Raw genomic sequence first — 16,065 nt, forward strand, 5'->3', positions numbered from 1 at the left:
GTTCGCTCTTCCACAAGCGATCACCAGGAGATTGCTGGCAGTCGTCTCTGCACGGGATTCCATAGTGTAGTGGTTGTCACGTTCGCCTCATGCGAAAAGTCCCCAGTTCGAAACTGGGTGGCAACAGCTGGTGGCTTTTTCCAAAATTGCTTAAGTAGGGATCTGTTGCTTTATTCGTCAACACTACAAAGGCCTTCTGCCAAGCCGAGTTAAAAGAACGGTGGATCCTAATCAAGTTTCTGTAGTGTAGTGGTCATCACGTTCGCCTAACACGCGAAAGGTCCTCGGTTCGAAACCGAGCAGAAACAGTGTTTGTCTTTTGTGGGTAAACATGAACTGTTTGCAAAGTCAGGGGAGGGATTTAGTTATCTTTTCCTTTATTCGTTTTACAGCAAGCGATCACCAGGAGATTGCTGGCTGTGTACTTTTTGCAAGTTTCCATAGTGTAGTGGTTATCACGTTTGCCTCACACGTGAAAGGTCCCCAGTTCGAAACTGGGTGGAAACAGCTACTGGCTTTTTCCAAAATTGCTTAAGCCAGGCTCTGCTGCATTCTTAGTCAACACTACAAAGGCCTCTTCTGCCAAGTAGTGTTAAAAGAAGAGTGGCTCCCCGTCAGGTTTCTGTAGTGGTCATCACGTTCGCTTTACACGCGAAAGGTCCTCGGTTCCAAACTGAGCGGAAACAGCTTTTTGCCTTGGACGTAAAACATTAATTGTTTGCATCGTCAGACGAGAGATTTAGTAATCTTTTCCTTTATAGGTTTTTCAACAAGCGATCACCACGAGATTGCTGGCTGTCTTCTCTGCACAAGTTTCTGTAGTGTAATGGTTATCACGTTCACCTCACACACGAAAGATCCCCAGTTTGAAACTGTTTTGAAACAGCTGTTGGCTTTTTCCAAAATTGTTTAAGTAGGGATCTACTGCTTTCTTCGTAAACACTACAAATGCCTTCTGCCAAGTGGATTTACCGAGCAGAAACAGAGTTTCTCTTTTGTGGGAAAACATGAAATGTTTGCAAAGTCAGGTGAGGTGTTTAATTATCTTTTCCTTAGTTCGCTCTTCCACAAGCGATCACCAGGAGATTGCTGGCAGTCGTCTCTGCGAAGGATTCCAAAGTGTAGTGGTTGTCACGTTTGGCTCATGCGAAAGGTCCCCAGTTCGAAACTTGGTGGTAACAGCTGGTGGCTTTTTCCAAAATTGCTTAAGTAGGGATCTGTTGCTTTCTTCGTCAACACTACAAAGGCCTTCTGCCAAGCCGAGTTAAAAGAACGGTGATTGTAATCAAGTTTCTGTAGTGTAGTGGTCATCACGTTCGCCTAACACGTGAAAGGTCCTCGGTTCGAAACCGAGCAGAAACAGTGTTTCTCTTTTGTGGGTAAACATGAACTGTTTGCAAAGTCAGGGGAGGGATTTAGTTATCTTTTCCTTTATTCGTTTTACAGCAAGCGATCACCAGGAGATTGCTGGCTGTGTACTTTTTGCAAGTTTCCATAGTGTAGTGGTTATCACGTTCGCCTCACACGCGAAAGGTCCCCAGTTCGAAACTGGGTGGAAACAGCTCCTGGCTTTTTCCAAATTTGCTTAAGCCAGGCTCTGCTGCATTCTTAGTCAACACTACAAAGGCCTCTTCTGCCAAGTAGTGTTAAAAGAAGAGAGGCTCCCCGTCAGGTTTCTGTAGTGGTCATCACGTTCGCTTTACACGCGAAAGGTCCTCGGTTCCAAACTGAGCGGAAACAGCTTTTTGCCTTGGACGTAAAACATTAATTGTTTGCATCGTCAGACGAGAGATTTAGTAATCTTTTCCTTTATAGGTTTTTCAACAAGCGATCACCACGAGATTGCTGGCTGTCTTCTCTGCACAAGTTTCTGTAGTGTAATGGTTATCACATTCACCTCACATACGAAAGGTCCCCAGTTTAAAACTGTGCTGAAACAGCTGTTGGCTTTTTCCAAAATTGTTTAAGTGGGGATCTACTGCTTTCTTCGTAAACAATACAATTGCCTTCTGCCAAGTGGATTTACCGAGCAGAGACAGTGTTTCTCTTTTGTGGGAAAACATGAAATGTTTGCAAAGTCAGGTGAGGTGTTTAATTATCTTTTCCTTAGTTCGCTCTTCCACAAGCGATCACCAGGAGATTGCTGGCAGTCATCTCTGCACGGGATTCCATAGTGTAGTGGTTGTCACGTTCGCCTCATGCGAAAAGTCCCCAGTTCGAAACTGGGTGGCAACAGCTGGTGGCTTTTTCCAAAATTGCTTAAGTAGGGATCTGTTGCTTTATTCGTCAACACTACAAAGGCCTTCTGCCAAGCCGAGTTAAAAGAACGGTGGATCCTAATCAAGTTTCTGTAGTGTAGTGGTCATCACGTTCGCCTAACACGCGAAAGGTCCTCGGTTCGAAACCGAGCAGAAACAGTGTTTGTCTTTTGTGGGTAAACATGAACTGTTTGCAAAGTCAGGGGAGGGATTTAGTTATCTTTTCCTTTATTCGTTTTACAGCAAGCGATCACCAGGAGATTGCTGGCTGTGTACTTTTTGCAAGTTTCCATAGTGTAGTGGTTATCACGTTTGCCTCACAAGCGAAAGGTCCCCAGTTCGAAACTGGGTGGAAACAGCTACTGGCTTTTTCCAAAATTGCTTAAGCCAGGCTCTGCTGCATTCTTAGTCAACACTACAAAGGCCTCTTCTGCCAAGTAGTGTTAAAAGAAGAGTGGCTCCCCGTCAGGTTTCTGTAGTGGTCATCACGTTCGCTTTACACGCGAAAGGTCCTCGGTTCCAAACTGAGCGGAAACAGCTTTTTGCCTTGGACGTAAAACATTAATTGTTTGCATCGTCAGACGAGAGATTTAGTAATCTTTTCCTTTATAGGTTTTTCAACAAGCGATCACCACGAGATTGCTGGCTGTCTTCTCTGTACAAGTTTCTGTAGTGTAATGGTTATCACGTTCACCTCACACACGAAAGGTCCCCAGTTTGAAACTGTTTTGAAACAGCTGTTGGCTTTTTCCAAAATTGTTTAAGTAGGGATCTACTGCTTTCTTCGTAAACACTACAAATGCCTTCTGCCAAGTGGATTTACCGAGCAGAAACAGAGTTTCTCTTTTGTGGGAAAACATGAAATGTTTGCAAAGTCAGGTGAGGTGTTTAATTATCTTTTCCTTAGTTCGCTCTTCCACAAGCGATCACCAGGAGATTGCTGGCAGTCGTCTCTGCGAAGGATTCCATAGTGTAGTGGTTGTCACGTTTGGCTCATGCGAAAGGTCCCCAGTTTGAAACTTGGTGGTAACAGCTGGTGGCTTTTTCCAAAATTGCTTAAGTAGGGATCTGTTGCTTTCTTCGTCAACACTACAAAGGCCTTCTGCCAAGCCGAGTTAAAAGAACGGTGGATCGTAATCAAGTTTCTGTAGTGTAGTGGTCATCACGTTCGCCTAACACGCGAAAGGTCCTCGGTTCGAAACCGAGCAGAAACAGTGTTTCTCTTTTGTGGGTAAACATGAACTGTTTGCAAAGTCAGGGGAGGGATTTAGTTATCTTTTCCTTTATTCGTTTTACAGCAAGCGATCACCAGGAGATTGCTGGCTGTGTACTTTTTGCAAGTTTCCATAGTGTAGTGGTTATCACGTTCGCCTCACACGCGAAAGGTCCCCAGTTCGAAACTGGGTGGAAACAGCTCCTGGCTTTTTCCAAATTTGCTTAAGCCAGGCTCTGCTGCATTCTTAGTCAACACTACAAAGGACTCTTCTGCCAAGTAGTGTTAAAAGAAGAGAGGCTCCCCGTCAGGTTTCTGTAGTGGTCATCACGTTCGCTTTACACGCGAAAGGTCCTCGGTTCCAAACTGAGCGGAAACAGCTTTTTGCCTTGGACGTAAAACATTAATTGTTTGCATCGTCAGACGAGAGATTTAGTAATCTTTTCCTTTATAGGTTTTTCAACAAGCGATCACCACGAGATTGCTGGCTGTCTTCTCTGCACAAGTTTCTGTAGTGTAATGGTTATCACATTCACCTCACATACGAAAGGTCCCCAGTTTAAAACTGTGCTGAAACAGCTGTTGGCTTTTTCCAAAATTGTTTAAGTGGGGATCTACTGCTTTCTTCGTAAACAATACAATTTCCTTCTGCCAAGTGGATTTACCGAGCAGAGACAGTGTTTCTCTTTTGTGGGAAAACATGAAATGTTTGCAAAGTCAGGTGAGGTGTTTAATTATCTTTTCCTTAGTTCGCTCTTCCACAAGCGATCACCAGGAGATTGCTGGCAGTCATCTCTGCACGGGATTCCATAGTGTAGTGGTTGTCACGTTCGCCTCATGCGAAAAGTCCCCAGTTCGAAACTGGGTGGCAACAGCTGGTGGCTTTTTCCAAAATTGCTTAAGTAGGGATCTGTTGCTTTATTCGTCAACACTACAAAGGCCTTCTGCCAAGCCGAGTTAAAAGAACGGTGGATCCTAATCAAGTTTCTGTAGTGTAGTGGTCATCACGTTCGCCTAACACGCGAAAGGTCCTCGGTTCGAAACCGAGCAGAAACAGTGTTTGTCTTTTGTGGGTAAACATGAACTGTTTGCAAAGTCAGGGGAGGGATTTAGTTATCTTTTCCTTTATTCGTTTTACAGCAAGCGATCACCAGGAGATTGCTGGCTGTGTACTTTTTGCAAGTTTCCATAGTGTAGTGGTTATCACGTTTGCCTCACAAGCGAAAGGTCCCCAGTTCGAAACTGGGTGGAAACAGCTACTGGCTTTTTCCAAAATTGCTTAAGCCAGGCTCTGCTGCATTCTTAGTCAACACTACAAAGGCCTCTTCTGCCAAGTAGTGTTAAAAGAAGAGAGGCTCCCCGTCAGGTTTCTGTAGTGGTCATCACGTTCGCTTTACACGCGAAAGGTCCTCGGTTCCAAACTGAGCGGAAACAGCTTTTTGCCTTGGACGTAAAACATTAATTGTTTGCATCGTCAGACGAGAGATTTAGTAATCTTTTCCTTTATAGGTTTTTCAACAAGCGATCACCACGAGATTGCTGGCTGTCTTCTCTGCGCAAGTTTCTGTAGTGTAATGGTTATCACGTTCACCTCACACACGAAAGGTCCCCAGTTTGAAACTGTTTTGAAACAGCTGTTGGCTTTTTCCAAAATTGTTTAAGTAGGGATCTACTGCTTTCTTCGTAAACACTACAAATGCCTTCTGCCAAGTGGATTTACCGAGCAGAAACAGAGTTTCTCTTTTGTGGGAAAACATGAAATGTTTGCAAAGTCAGGTGAGGTGTTTAATTATCTTTTCCTTAGTTCGCTCTTCCACAAGCGATCACCAGGAGATTGCTGGCAGTCGTCTCTGCGAAGGATTCCATAGTGTAGTGGTTGTCACGTTTGGCTCATGCGAAAGGTCCCCAGTTCGAAACTTGGTGGTAACAGCTGGTGGCTTTTTCCAAAATTGCTTAAGTAGGGATCTGTTGCTTTCTTCGTCAACACTACAAAGGCCTTCTGCCAAGCCGAGTTAAAAGAACGGTGGATCGTAATCAAGTTTCTGTAGTGTAGTGGTCATCACGTTTGCCTAACACGCGAAAGGTCCTTGGTTCGAAACCGAGCAGAAACAGTGTTTCTCTTTTGTGGGTAAACATGAACTGTTTGCAAAGTCAGGGGAGGGATTTAGTTATCTTTTCCTTTATTCGTTTTACAGCAAGCGATCACCAGGAGATTGCTGGCTGTGTACTTTTTGCAAGTTTCCATAGTGTAGTGGTTATCACGTTCGCCTCACACGCGAAAGGTCCCCAGTTCGAAACTGGGTGGAAACAGCTACTGGCTTTTTCCAAATTTGCTTAAGCCAGGCTCTGCTGCATTCTTAGTCAACACTACAAAGGCCTCTTCTGCCAAGTAGTGTTAAAAGAAGAGAGGCTCCCCGTCAGGTTTCTGTAGTGGTCATCACGTTCGCTTTACACGCGAAAGGTCCTCGGTTCCAAACTGAGCGGAAACAGCTTTTTGCCTTGGACGTAAAACATTAATTGTTTGCATCGTCAGACGAGAGATTTAGTAATCTTTTCCTTTATAGGTTTTTCAACAAGCGATCACCACGAGATTGCTGGCTGTCTTCTCTGCACAAGTTTCTGTAGTGTAATGGTTATCACATTCACCTCACATACGAAAGGTCCCCAGTTTAAAACTGTGCTGAAACAGCTGTTGGCTTTTTCCAAAATTGTTTAAGTGGGGATCTACTGCTTTCTTCGTAAACAATACAATTGCCTTCTGCCAAGTGGATTTACCGAGCAGAGACAGTGTTTCTCTTTTGTGGGAAAACATGAAATGTTTGCAAAGTCAGGTGAGGTGTTTAATTATCTTTTCCTTAGTTCGCTCTTCCACAAGCGATCACCAGGAGATTGCTGGCAGTCATCTCTGCACGGGATTCCATAGTGTAGTGGTTGTCACGTTCGCCTCATGCGAAAAGTCCCCAGTTCGAAACTGGGTGGCAACAGCTGGTGGCTTTTTCCAAAATTGCTTAAGTAGGGATCTGTTGCTTTATTCGTCAACACTACAAAGGCCTTCTGCCAAGCCGAGTTAAAAGAACGGTGGATCCTAATCAAGTTTCTGTAGTGTAGTGGTCATCACGTTCGCCTAACACGCGAAAGGTCCTCGGTTCGAAACCGAGCAGAAACAGTGTTTGTCTTTTGTGGGTAAACATGAACTGTTTGCAAAGTCAGGGGAGGGATTTAGTTATCTTTTCCTTTATTCGTTTTACAGCAAGCGATCACCAGGAGATTGCTGGCTGTGTACTTTTTGCAAGTTTCCATAGTGTAGTGGTTATCACGTTTGCCTCACACGCGAAAGGTCCCCAGTTCGAAACTGGGTGGAAACAGCTACTGGCTTTTTCCAAAATTGCTTAAGCCAGGCTCTGCTGCATTCTTAGTCAACACTACAAAGGCCTCTTCTGCCAAGTAGTGTTAAAAGAAGAGTGGCTCCCCGTCAGGTTTCTGTAGTGGTCATCACGTTCGCTTTACACGCGAAAGGTCCTCGGTTCCAAACTGAGCGGAAACAGCTTTTTGCCTTGGACGTAAAACATTAATTGTTTGCATCGTCAGACGAGAGATTTAGTAATCTTTTCCTTTATAGGTTTTTCAACAAGCGATCACCACGAGATTGCTGGCTGTCTTCTCTGCACAAGTTTCTGTAGTGTAATGGTTATCACGTTCACCTCACACACGAAAGGTCCCCAGTTTGAAACTGTTTTGAAACAGCTGTTGGCTTTTTCCAAAATTGTTTAAGTAGGGATCTACTGCTTTCTTCGTAAACACTACAAATGCCTTCTGCCAAGTGGATTTACCGAGCAGAAACAGAGTTTCTCTTTTGTGGGAAAACATGAAATGTTTGCAAAGTCAGGTGAGGTGTTTAATTATCTTTTCCTTAGTTCGCTCTTCCACAAGCGATCACCAGGAGATTGCTGGCAGTCGTCTCTGCGAAGGATTCCATAGTGTAGTGGTTGTCACGTTTGGCTCATGCGAAAGGTCTCCAGTTCGAAACTTGGTGGTAACAGCTGGTGGCTTTTTCCAAAATTGCTTAAGTAGGGATCTGTTGCTTTCTTCGTCAACACTACAAAGGCCTTCTGCCAAGCCGAGTTAAAAGAACGGTGGATCGTAATCAAGTTTCTGTAGTGTAGTGGTCATCACGTTCGCCTAACACGCGAAAGGTCCTCGGTTCGAAACCGAGCAGAAACAGTGTTTCTCTTTTGTGGGTAAACATGAACTGTTTGCAAAGTCAGGGGAGGGATTTAGTTATCTTTTCCTTTATTCGTTTTACAGCAAGCGATCACCAGGAGATTGCTGGCTGTGTACTTTTTGCAAGTTTCCATAGTGTAGTGGTTATCACGTTCGCCTCACACGCGAAAGGTCCCCAGTTCGAAACTGGGTGGAAACAGCTACTGGCTTTTTCCAAATTTGCTTAAGCCAGGCTCTGCTGCATTCTTAGTCAACACTACAAAGGCCTCTTCTGCCAAGTAGTGTTAAAAGAAGAGAGGCTCCCCGTCAGGTTTCTGTAGTGGTCATCACGTTCGCTTTACACGCGAAAGGTCCTCGGTTCCAAACTGAGCGGAAACAGCTTTTTACCTTGGATGTAAAACATTAATTGTTTGCATCGTCAGACGAGAGATTTATTAATCTTTTCCTTTATAGGTTTTTCAACAAGCGATCACCACGAGATTGCTGGCTGTCTTCTCTGCACAAGTTTCTGTAGTGCAATGGTTATCACATTCACCTCACATACGAACGGCAGCCGAAAATAGTTAAGCTTAACTTCCCTTAACTTTTCCCATTCATTCTTAACGGTAGTGCTTAACACTACGGATGCTATATATATTTGGCCACGTGTAGATTTCATGGCGCTGTTTCGCCTTTTCCCGTGGCGGGGAATTTAAGAAGTCTAGTGTCATCTGTCAATCATTCGCTGTGAGTGGAGGAGGGGAGAACAGTTTTACGATCGGTGGGTATCTGTTTACCGAATTGTTGTACAAAACAAAACTATTTTGCTGACAAGAATTTATTGTCAAAAGTACCTTTGCTCACACTTTACCTTTTTTCAAAAAGTGACCGCTCAGATGACCGCTGTTTTTACGTCGAGTTCGAGATCAACGCAATTAAAGCCGTCAAACCGAGAAGGTAAGTTGAATGCTATACTTTAGCAGTATTAACTTACTGTATTGTATTTACAAAATCATATAAATTGCATGTATATTCTCATGTATTGGTTTTGTGAGAGTGAATGTTTCATCATTGATCTCTTACTATGTACTTCAAATGTTTAAACAAATGTTAACATTGATAAGATACTTATAATGTAATTAATATGTATTACACACATATATTACCTTTAAATGACAAAAAAGTGCATGTAATTTACTGTTATAATTTAAAAGGTGTGTATAAAACAACATTTTTAATTAGTTAAACTTGTTTTTATATATACATTTGCATATTAAATATTTTTATATACACACTCACACATATATTAAACGAAATATATAATAAATATTACATAACACAAATTTATTAAACATTACTTTAAATTTAAAGTATCTTATGCTCTAAGTCTGCATTTATTCAGCTAATAAACAGTTATATTATTAAATATTATTACAATTTAAAATAACTATTTTATATATAACTGATGCTGATGTCTTATTTCATTATATTATGTATTTTCATGTGGCCATGATTTCAGAGCAGCATCATGAAGAAAACAGTTTTTTTTCCTGGGACAGTCAAGGTGTCTTTCAGGAAAGGACCATCGGGTCATTTACGCCGGGACCCATCAGAAGAGGCAAAAAGAATTAAAGACAACCCTTCACTGCAGGATAAGTCAACACCTCAAAGAGAAGATCTGGTCAGGATGAATGCAAGGCAAAGGCAAGGCAAGGCAAGTTTATTTATATAGCACATTTCATACACAATGGCAATTCAAAGTGCTGTACATAAAAAGGAATTAAAATCACAATAGCATAAAAATTTAAAATAATAATCACAACAATAAAAACAAAATTAAGAACATTTAAGATGATTTTAAAAAAAAGAAAATGATTTCAAATTAATTAAAACAGTAAAATGATTATACATAGGGGTTCCGGTGACGTCATCATCCTGAATGGCAGCCTAAAGTAACAGCTCCCTCGCGAAAATAGTTATTTCGCCCCTTTAGACCGTCAAATACCAGATCTTCAGATATTACTCGAACAGACAAGAGGGGCAAGAATGGGGAAGTCGCGTGCAAACAAAGAAACCACCGCCGCAGAAACTGCAAATGCAGAAAACTCGGAGAACAGCTCTCCTACGAAGGGACAGCATGGCGAAGCTAATGCTAACCCAGCCCCCTCATGTGCTGCCGCAAGCCTGGCAAAAGTTTTGGAGGAGATTCGGGACTTCCGAAGAGACACAAAAGAACAACTGAACGATATTAAATCAGAGATTACCAGCGTTAACCAAAAAATAGCGGAGGCAGAGATACGAATTGAAAAAGTGGAAGACCGCGTTCAAAATCTGGAGCAAGTGCTGAATAAGGTGATAAAAGTCATACACCAACAAGAAAACAAGCTAATCGATCATGAAGGAAGATCCCGGCGGGAGAATTTAAGGATATATAATGTTCCTGAAGGAGCCGAGGGGTCGTCTATGATGGACTTTGTGGAAAAACTATTACAGGACACGCTGGGGATAAACCCTACCGTGGAGCTCGACATTGAGAGGGCGCATCGGGCGCTGGCTCCAAGACCCGCCGGAGACAGGCAAGACAAACCGCGGTCAATAATAGTCAAATTCCTCCGCTATAAGGTTAAAGAAGAGATCCTACGCAGAGCTTGGGAAAAGAAGAAGGTTTTTCTGAACGGGAGGCTTATATACTTTGACCAGGATTACCCTCCAGCAGTACTGCAGAAGAGGAAGGAATATGCAGAGGCGAAGCGGGTTTTAAAGCAGAAAAATATCCGCTTCCACACTCCGTTCCCGGCTAAATTACGAGTGTTTTATGAGGATGGAACACGTCTGTATCAGACAGCGGAGGAGGCGACCACAGACATGAAGGACAGAGGGCTACCAGTCAGCGTTATTATACCGAAGGAGAGTCTGGCTGAGCAGCTGTCCCGCACCGCCTGGGAAACAGCGGGAGGGTCGAACCGGCGAGGGACAGATGAGGAGCGAGAGAAAAACATCAGGGAGAGACTGCGAGCCTTCAGAAGACAGGTCACACCCTCTTCAGAGGAGTTATAAGTACTGATTGACTTCTAAAGTGAGGTAAAACTAAACTGAACTCAAAACATGCGGTGTTACGCTCACCTCAAAATATTTGCACATACCGCTACCCCAGCTGGGTGAGAAATATATATATGTATATATATATATAAGCGAGGGATGCATAAGGACACACTTTCTGCGTAATGAACAGAGACTTTTCTCCCCTTTTCTCCAAGTGCCATGGTGGGGGCCCTCAGCCCACAGGTGGGAGAGGCTCTCCCTCACAGCTAGATGTTATTCCTAGCTCAGACCAGGGTCATTTGTTAGAGACCCCAGCCTTGGAATCACAGCTTTATTTCTTTATCTGTTGCATATGTTCGATGCTTTTGTTTGTTCAGGGAGTAGATCTACTAAGTTCTATGTTGTTTATTTTGTGGACACACAGTAAATACGTATGGCTAGTGACAAAGTAAAATTTATTTCTTTTAATGTTAATGGGCTGTTAAACCCAATTAAACGTAGCAAAATTCTATCTAAAGTAAGAGCAGAACAAGCCCATATAGCGTACTTACAGGAGACCCACCTGTCAGATAAGGAGCACGTAAAATTAAAGAGAATGGGCTTCACTAACTTGTTCTTTTCCTCATACAAATCAGGACATAGGAGAGGAGTTGCAATCCTTATTTCAAGCAAACTAAATTTTGAAAAAGTATCCGAATTGGGTGATAAAGAAGGCAGATTTATTTTAGTAAAAGGAAAGATAGACGGGAATCCAATCACCCTTTTGAACGTTTATGCCCCCCCAGGGAGTGACATTGTTTTTTTCCAAAAAATCATTAATATTATGGTAACAGAAACAGAAGGCCTTTTGATCTGTGGAGGGGATTTAAATATACATTTACAGCCAAAGTTAGACTCATCTAGTAGGAAAACTCATGATACGAAATCCCTATATAAGAAGGTAAATGTACTTCTGGAGGAGGTAGGCTTAATTGACATATGGCGAGACCTTTTCCCTAACAGAAGGGATTACACTCATTATTCTGCTTCTCACTCTATATATACAAGGATAGATTATTTTATAACATTTGCCAAAGATAAGCATAAAATACATTCTTGTGGAATGGGGACGATAGATCTAAGTGACCATGCACCAATATATCTATCTGTTGATTTTGACCTACGGTTAAAGAATAATACATGGAAATTGAACTCAAGCCTGTTAAATGATTCATCCTTTAAGGCACAAATTAAATCAGAAATCAGTTTCTTTTTAGAGCTCAATGATACTGGAGAGGTCTCACCTCCCATATTATGGGATACTTTGAAGGCCGTACTAAGAGGGAAAATTATATCAATATCCTCATTCAAGAAAAAAAATAGGAACAGAAAATTAGAGGACCTAAAAAACAAACTAAAGGAACTAGAAAGAAAACATAAAGGAGATTCTGCACAGGATACATTAAGAGAAATTAAAAATATTAGGAATGAAATTAATAATCTAGCCACACAAGAAATTAAGAAAAATTTAATGTTTCTGAAACAGAGACACTATGAAAGCGGCTTTAAATCTACGAAAATACTGGCGTGGAAACTGAAAAAAAAGATAGCGGAAAACACAATTCATAAAATTAGGGACCCAAGAACAAAAGTGATAAAAAATAAATTAAATGAAATTCAGGAAGCTTTTGAAATATTCTATAAAACCTTATACTCTGAAGTCCCTGGTGGGACTGTAACTCAGATTGACAGCTTCCTGAACTCCCTAGACCTACCCACCCTTGATGAAGAACAAAATCAAACCATGACAGCGGACATAACTGAAGAAGAATTAATAGCTGCAATTAGTAGGCTTAAATTAAGCAAGTCACCAGGATCTGATGGTTACACTGCAGAGTGGTATAAAGAATTTAAAAAAGAATTAATACCCGTTCTACTTCCCACATTGAATTGGGCTTTGAAAAAGGCACAAACGCCACCCAGCTGGAAGGAGGCAATAATTTCAGCCATACCAAAAGAAGGCAAGGATAAATTGGAATGTGGATCTTATAGGCCAATTTCTGTTCTTAATGTGGACTATAAACTTTTTACGTCTATCATGGCCAAACGATTAGAAGAGTTTCTACCAACATTGATACATAACGACCAGACAGGTTTCATACATCAACGCCAAACACAAGACAATATACGAAAGACACTACATATTATGGACCATATACAAAAAAACAAAATTAAAGCAATTGTGATAAGCGTAGACGCTGAAAAAGCCTTTGATTCTGTCAATTGGAATTTTCTCTACAGGGTATTATATAAATTTGGTTTCCATGGTACAACTATTAAAACTATACAGGCACTATATGACAACCCCATCGCTAGGATTAAAATCAATGGATATTTATCTAACAGCTTTACCCTAGAAAGGGGCACCAGACAGGGCTGTGCATGGTCACCATTACTCTTCGCATTATATTTGGAACCACTAGATCAATTCATTAGACAAAACGAAGACATCAAGGGAATCATTATTAAAGGGACGGAATATAAATTGGCCTGTTACGCAGATGACATTCTGGTCTATCTTGGACACCCAACGTACTCTTTACCTAAACTGATGCATTCATTTGAACAATACGGCCAATTATCAGGGTACAAAATCAATATAGGTAAAACCCAGCTACTCTCATATAATTATAGCCCACCAGAAGAAATAAAACGTAGTTATCCCTTGGCATGGCAAACAGAGTCTTTTAAATACCTAGGCATCAACCTACCAAAAGATCTTACAAAATTATTTGAACAGAATTATTTACCTATTCATAAAAAAATAAAGGACGACATCGCAAGATGGAATTTAACTCCTTTCTTTAGCCTTAGCTCAAGAATTGACTCCATCAAAATGAATATATTGCCAAGATTCTTATATTTATTTCAAACCCTACCAATAGAGATTAACCAAAATCAGTTTAACGAGTGGGACAAAATGTTATCTAGGTATATATGGCAAGGTAAAAGACCAAGGGTTCGCCTCAAAACTTTACAGCTGGCTAAGCAAAAGGGAGGATGGGGCTTGCCTTTTTTCAGATATTATTATTTTGCAGCGCAGATGAGAGCAGTGATATGCTGGTGTAACCCGTCATACACTGCCCAATGGAAAAATCTTGAAGAAAAAATGTTGCCCATTCCCATTCAGGCAACTTTAGCTGATAATAACTTACAAACCTACATAAATAATATTGATAACCCATGGGTGAAATGGACCCTTAAAACATGGAAAACAATCATAAAGGAACATAAACTCGAGGCCAACATTATAGCTCTTAAATGGTGTGCTTACGACTCAGAGTTCATACCTAATAAATTGGATTCTAGTTTCAAGGATTGGATAGCTAAGGGTATAACAGACCTATGTAGTATAATGAAAGATGGAAAATTGCTTAGTTTTGAATCGCTTAAAAGGACATACTTATTAGAAAAACAAGATTTCCATCGATACCTGCAGCTACGGCATTATGTTGATACGAAGATGAAAAATGTAACAAAGACAGGCACACGTTTGATTGATTTGTTCATAAAAAGTTATAACTCAGAAACTATTGATAGAATTGTTTCATGTCTGTATAAGGGTCTACTGGACTTGAAATCACATTCAACTTCATATATTAAAATAAAATGGGAGAAGGAAGGAGGGATAAATATATCTGAGGAAGAATGGACGGCAATATGGAGGTATCAATGGAGGTGTACCAGCTCCCAAAAATGGAGGGAATTCGGCTGGAAGAGCCTGATTAGGTACTTTATAACACCCTCCCAGAAGTCTCACTATGATAATAACTCCCCTGTCTGCTGGAGGAACTGTGGAAATCAAAGTGCAAACCACTACCATATTTTTTGGGACTGCTCTGTTTTGAGGGACTATTGGAGAGAAATACACAACGCTCTACAGTATATCTTCAAATGTGAAATGCCCCTTGAGAGTAAGACTATGTTTTTTGGACACGTACCTCAGGAATGGCCGAAAAGGGATAAACATTTAGTAAATATTTTGCTGGTGGCCTGTAAAAAGAGTATTACCAGAAAATGGTTATCACCGGAGAGCCCAACCATAAATATATGGATGGATATTACAATGGACATCTATAAAATGGAAAGGATAACAGCTTTTGTTAATCACAAATTGGATAAATTTACATCATATTGGGAAAACTGGGTCAAATATGTCACGCCTCATAGGCCAGATTTTATTTTCACAAACCAGTACTTATGATGTATGAGAGTATGCAAGAGTAAGATCACTCCATATCTGTACATAGTTGTATGTCTTGTGTTGTTTTTTTTTTTTTTTGTTGTCTGTTAGTTTCAACTGTTGCTATAGCTGTATGTTTACTATGTCGGCAATTAGGGCAGACAACAGATGCAAGAAATATGTGCACGTAATGTGTATACTGTGAATGTCTGTTTCTGAATGCAATGGAAAAATAAAGAATAAAAAAAAAAAAAAAAATGATTATACATAAAATAATGCAAACTGTTCGGACGTAGCACAGTGCTCATTCAATAAATGCACAACTGAACAGGTGAGTTTTGAGTCTGCATTTAAATGTGGCTAATGTATTAGCACATCTGATCTCTTCTGGAAGCTGATTCCAACTGCGGGCGGCATAATAGCTAAAAGCGGATTCCCCTTGTTTTTTGTGAACTCTTGATATCACTAACTGACTCGATCCTAGTGATCTGAGTTGTCTGTTAGGTTTATATTCAGTGAGCATATCTGCAATGTATGTAGGTCCTAGGCCATTGAGTGCTTTATAAACAAGTAAAAGTACTTTAAAATCTATCCTAAACATAACTGGAAGCCAGTGTAAGGACCTAAGGACTGGTGTAATATGCTCTGATTTTTTTGGTTCTAGTCAGAATCCTGGCAGCAGCGTTCTGTATGAGCTGCAGCTGTCTAATGGTCTTCTTGGGAAGGCCGGTGAGGAGACCATTACAATAGTCTACCCTGCTGGTGATAAAGGCATGAACAAGTTTCTCCAAATCTTGACGGGAAACAAAACATCTAATTCTTGCAATGTTTTTAAGATGATAATATGCTGATTTAGTTACTGCTTTAACATGGCTACTGAAACTGAGGTCTGACTCCAGAATCACACCCAGATTCTTGACTTGATTTTTTGTTTTTTGACCCCTAGTGTCAAGGTACGCATTTACCTTATGAACTTCATCTTTGTTTCCAAATGCAATGACTTCCGTTTTCTCCTTGTTTAACTGTAAAAAGTTTTGGCACATCCAACTGTTAATTTCATCAATGCATTGGCAGAGAGAGTCAATGGGGCTGTAGTCATTTGGCGATAAGGCTAGGTAAATCTGGGTATC

At 41.0% G+C, this 16,065-nt stretch overlaps 15 non-coding genes across 15 annotated transcripts; all 15 read left to right on the plus strand.

Moving 5' to 3' along the window:
- Positions 1–235: 235 nt before the first annotated feature.
- Positions 236–308, plus strand: trnav-aac (transfer RNA valine (anticodon AAC)). The gene has a single exon. It is a non-coding gene; the product is annotated as a tRNA-Val (tRNA).
- Positions 309–1,289: 981 nt separating this feature from the next.
- Positions 1,290–1,362, plus strand: trnav-aac (transfer RNA valine (anticodon AAC)). The gene has a single exon. It is a non-coding gene; the product is annotated as a tRNA-Val (tRNA).
- Positions 1,363–1,488: 126 nt separating this feature from the next.
- Positions 1,489–1,561, plus strand: trnav-cac (transfer RNA valine (anticodon CAC)). Its single transcript has one exon. It is a non-coding gene; the product is annotated as a tRNA-Val (tRNA).
- A 783-nt stretch (positions 1,562–2,344) lies between these two features.
- trnav-aac (transfer RNA valine (anticodon AAC)) lies at positions 2,345–2,417 on the plus strand. The gene has a single exon. It is a non-coding gene; the product is annotated as a tRNA-Val (tRNA).
- Positions 2,418–2,543: 126 nt separating this feature from the next.
- Positions 2,544–2,616, plus strand: trnav-cac (transfer RNA valine (anticodon CAC)). The gene has a single exon. It is a non-coding gene; the product is annotated as a tRNA-Val (tRNA).
- A 783-nt stretch (positions 2,617–3,399) lies between these two features.
- On the plus strand, positions 3,400–3,472 carry trnav-aac (transfer RNA valine (anticodon AAC)). The gene has a single exon. It is a non-coding gene; the product is annotated as a tRNA-Val (tRNA).
- Positions 3,473–3,598: 126 nt separating this feature from the next.
- Positions 3,599–3,671, plus strand: trnav-cac (transfer RNA valine (anticodon CAC)). Its single transcript has one exon. It is a non-coding gene; the product is annotated as a tRNA-Val (tRNA).
- Positions 3,672–4,454: 783 nt separating this feature from the next.
- Positions 4,455–4,527, plus strand: trnav-aac (transfer RNA valine (anticodon AAC)). Its single transcript has one exon. It is a non-coding gene; the product is annotated as a tRNA-Val (tRNA).
- A 126-nt stretch (positions 4,528–4,653) lies between these two features.
- Positions 4,654–4,726, plus strand: trnav-cac (transfer RNA valine (anticodon CAC)). The gene has a single exon. It is a non-coding gene; the product is annotated as a tRNA-Val (tRNA).
- Positions 4,727–5,509: 783 nt separating this feature from the next.
- Positions 5,510–5,582, plus strand: trnav-aac (transfer RNA valine (anticodon AAC)). The gene has a single exon. It is a non-coding gene; the product is annotated as a tRNA-Val (tRNA).
- A 126-nt stretch (positions 5,583–5,708) lies between these two features.
- Positions 5,709–5,781, plus strand: trnav-cac (transfer RNA valine (anticodon CAC)). The gene has a single exon. It is a non-coding gene; the product is annotated as a tRNA-Val (tRNA).
- Positions 5,782–6,564: 783 nt separating this feature from the next.
- trnav-aac (transfer RNA valine (anticodon AAC)) lies at positions 6,565–6,637 on the plus strand. Its single transcript has one exon. It is a non-coding gene; the product is annotated as a tRNA-Val (tRNA).
- A 126-nt stretch (positions 6,638–6,763) lies between these two features.
- On the plus strand, positions 6,764–6,836 carry trnav-cac (transfer RNA valine (anticodon CAC)). The gene has a single exon. It is a non-coding gene; the product is annotated as a tRNA-Val (tRNA).
- A 783-nt stretch (positions 6,837–7,619) lies between these two features.
- Positions 7,620–7,692, plus strand: trnav-aac (transfer RNA valine (anticodon AAC)). The gene has a single exon. It is a non-coding gene; the product is annotated as a tRNA-Val (tRNA).
- A 126-nt stretch (positions 7,693–7,818) lies between these two features.
- On the plus strand, positions 7,819–7,891 carry trnav-cac (transfer RNA valine (anticodon CAC)). Its single transcript has one exon. It is a non-coding gene; the product is annotated as a tRNA-Val (tRNA).
- The last annotated feature ends 8,174 nt before the right edge of the window (positions 7,892–16,065 follow it).

Source organism: Garra rufa, chromosome 1 (genome assembly GCF_049309525.1).
Source record: "Garra rufa chromosome 1, GarRuf1.0, whole genome shotgun sequence".
Classification (NCBI taxonomy): domain Eukaryota; kingdom Metazoa; phylum Chordata; class Actinopteri; order Cypriniformes; family Cyprinidae; genus Garra; species Garra rufa.